Below are 3,618 nucleotides of genomic sequence, written 5' to 3' on the forward strand. Positions count from 1 at the left end.
TCTGGTACGGTGATTCCCTCAGCATTGTTCTTTTTGCTCAAGATTATTTAGGCTATTCGAGGTCTTTTGTGATTCCTTATGAATTTTAGGATTATATTGTCAAGCTCTGTGAAGAATATCATGGGTATTTTGATTGGGATGGCTTTGAATTTATAAATTCCTTTTGGTAAGATGGTCATTTTCACAATATTGATTCTACCAATCCATAAGCATGGTGTGTCTTCCTCTATCTCTTTCTTTAGAGTTTTGAAATTTTCATTGTAGAGATCTTTAATGTCTTTGGTTAGGTTTATTCCTAAATATTTTATTGTTTTGAGGCTATTGGGAATGGGAAGGTTTCCTCTAGTGCTTTTTCTTATTGCTTGTTATTGGTATATAGAAATGCTACTGGTTTTGTGAGTTGATTTTGTATCCTGTCAGTTTACTGAAAGCATTAATCAATTCTAACAAATTTCTAGTAGAATTTTTAGGATCTCATAAGTATAATATCATATCATTTGCAAATAGGGATAGTTTGACCTCTTCTTTTCCAATTGGTACTCATTTAATTTCCTTTTCTTGTCTTATTGCCCTAGCAAGGGCTTCAAGCACTATATTGAAAAGGAGTGGAGATAGTGGACAGTCTTGTCTGGTTCCTGATTTTAATGGGAATGCTTCCAGTTTTTCTCCATTTAGGATGACATTGGCTATGGGTTTCTGTATACAGCTTTAATTATGTTGAAGTATGTTCCCTCCAGACCAATTCCTTTTAGGACTTTTAACATGAATTTATGTTAGATTTTGTCAAATGCCTTTTCTGCATCTATTGAGATGATCACATGGTTTTTGTCTTTAAATCCATTTATATGTTTTATTATATTTATTGACTTATGAATGTTGAACCATCCCTGCATCTCTGGAATCAAGCTAACTTGAACATGGTGGATGATCTTTCTGATGTGTGTCTGTATGTGATTTGCAAGTATTTTGTTGAGTATCTTTGCATCTATGTTCATTAAAGATATGGGTCTATAGTTTTTTTGTTTGTTTGTTTGTTTTGTTTTGTTTTATTTTGTTGTATCTTTACCAGTTTGGGTATTAGAATGATACTGGCTTCATAGAAGGAGTTTGGGAGTTCTCCTTCTGTTTCTATCTTTGAATAATTTAAGCAGTATTGGTTGTATATTTTCTTGGAATGTCTGGTAGAATTCTGCTGTGAATCTATCTGGGCCTGGGCTTTTTTTTAGTTGGGAGGTTTTGTATTACTGTTTCAATTTCCTTATTTGTGATACGTTTGTTTAGGCTGTTGATCTCCTCTTGATTTAACTTTGGTCATGGCCATAAGTTTAGGAATTCATCCATTTCTTTTAGGTTTTCAAATTTAATGGGATATAGATGTTTAAAGTATTCCCTTACAATATTGTCGATTTGGGGGTGTCTGTTGTGGTATTTCCCTTTTCATCTCTGATTGTGTTAATCTGGATTTGCTCTTTCTTTCTTTTGGTTAGCTTGGCTAATGGTTTGTCTATCTTGTTTAACCTTTCAAAGAACAGGCTCTAAGATTCATTAATTTTTTGTATTACTTTCTTTGTTTCTAGTTCATTAATTTTTGCTCTGAGTTTTGTTATTTCTTCTCATCTGCTAGGTTTGGGGTTGGTTTGTTCTAGCCTTTCCAGTGTCTTAAGTTGTATTGTCAAGTCATTTACATGTGCTTTTTCTGATTTTTTTAATGTAGGTGCTAAGAGCTGTAAACTTACCTCTTATGACTGCTTTTATGGTGTTCCAGAGGTTTCGTTGTGCTGTGTTCTCATTTTCATTTTGTTCCAAGAACACTTTTATTTCTTTCTTGATTTCTTCTTTGACCCATTCATGATTCAGGAGTGTGTTGTTTAATCTCCATGAGTTTGTGTAGTTACTAGGGCTTCTTCCAGTGTTGAATTTAAACTTTATTGTGCTGTGGTCTGATAGAATGCATGGAATTATTTCAACATTTTGTGTTTGTTGAGATTTGTTTTGTGCCCCAGTATGTGGTCACTTTAAGTGCTGAATAGAAAGTATATTCTTTGGTGCTTGGGTAGAATATTTATTTGATGTCTGTTAGGTCCATTTGATGTGTGGAATCATTTAATTCAGATATTCTCTGTTCATTCTTTATCTGGTTGACCTAATAGAGACAGTTGGATACTGAAGTTCCCTACTATTACTGAATTGGGGTTAATCTGTGTCTTGAAGCCCTGTAGTATTGTTTTTATGAAATTGGATGAGCCAGAGTTCAGTGCATATATGTTTATGATTGTAATATCTTCTTGGTTAGTTGTTCCTTTGATCAGAATAAAGTGACCCTCTTTATCTCTTCTGATTAGTTTTAGCTTGAAGTCTATTATGTTAGATTTTACAATTGCAATCCTTGCTTGTTTCTTAGTGCCATTTGCTTGGAATATTTTTTTTCCATCCTTTTACCTTAAGGTAGTATCTGTCCTTGAAGGTGAGATGGGTTTCTTGCAGACAACAAAAAAGTGGATTTTTTTTTCTTTTAATTCATTCAACTGGCCTGTGTCTTTTGACTGGGGAGTTCAGTCCATTGATCTTTAGGATATTGACAGATAAATATTGGTTGCCATCATTTTTATTTCTATTTTCGTTTTTTATCTAGATTTGCGTTTCCACAGTTATACCTTCATTTAGTTTCTTTCTGTTGCCCCTTGGGTAGAGTCATTCCTTTCTTCAGTTCTTTATATTGCTTCAAGTATTCTCTGAAGGGCTGGTTTTATGGACATGAGTTCTTTCCACCTATTCTTGTGGAAGACTTTTTTTCCCTTCAGTTATAATAGACATTTTTTCTGGGTAAAGCATTCTGGTTTGGCATCTATGCCATTTAGAACTGGAAATACTTTGGTCCATGTTCTTCTGGCTTTCATAGTTTGCATTAATAAGTCTGCTGTAATTTTGATGGGTTTTCCTTCATATGTGACTTGTTTTTCTTTTGCAGCTTTCAGTAGTATTATCTCTTTGTTTTGTATGTTTAGTGTTTTTACTGTGGATGTCCTTCCATAGTTTGGGGAAATTTTCTTCTACAATCTACAATCCTGTCGGGTCAATACTGTTAACCTGAGATGCTTCTCCTTCCTCTATGCCTACAATGCGTAAATTTGGTCTTTCCATGGTGTCACACATTTCCTGCATACTCCCTTCCTGTGTTTTTATTTATTATTTATTTTTATTTGCTTGAGTGGCCCAATTCTTCAACTTTATTGCCTCATCTTGATATTCTGCTTTCCATTTCATTCATTCTATTGGTAAGGCTTTCTCCTATTGTTTCTAAGTTGGCTTATTGAATGTTTCACTTCCTTCTTCATTTCAGCCTGAGTATTCTTCATTATTTCTAACTCTTTTCTGAATTCATTCAGAAGTTTATCCCTATCTTCCTTCAGATCTTTGATTTCTTTGTTTGTTCTTTAAATTCACTGATTTCTTTTATCATGTTTATAATTGTTCTTTTGAGTTTCATATCCTGCATTATCTCTAGGGGGTTCCCATTGTACTCCTCTAGAGGACTATTGGCATTTGTTGGGGATATGTTATTTTGGTTTTACATGTTATTATTTTTTCTCTGTGATTTTGGCATGTGAATTTCTTTTG

This window comes from Nannospalax galili, unplaced genomic scaffold (genome assembly GCF_000622305.1).
Source record: "Nannospalax galili isolate Female #2095 unplaced genomic scaffold, S.galili_v1.0 scaffold405, whole genome shotgun sequence".
Lineage (NCBI taxonomy): Eukaryota > Metazoa > Chordata > Mammalia > Rodentia > Spalacidae > Nannospalax > Nannospalax galili.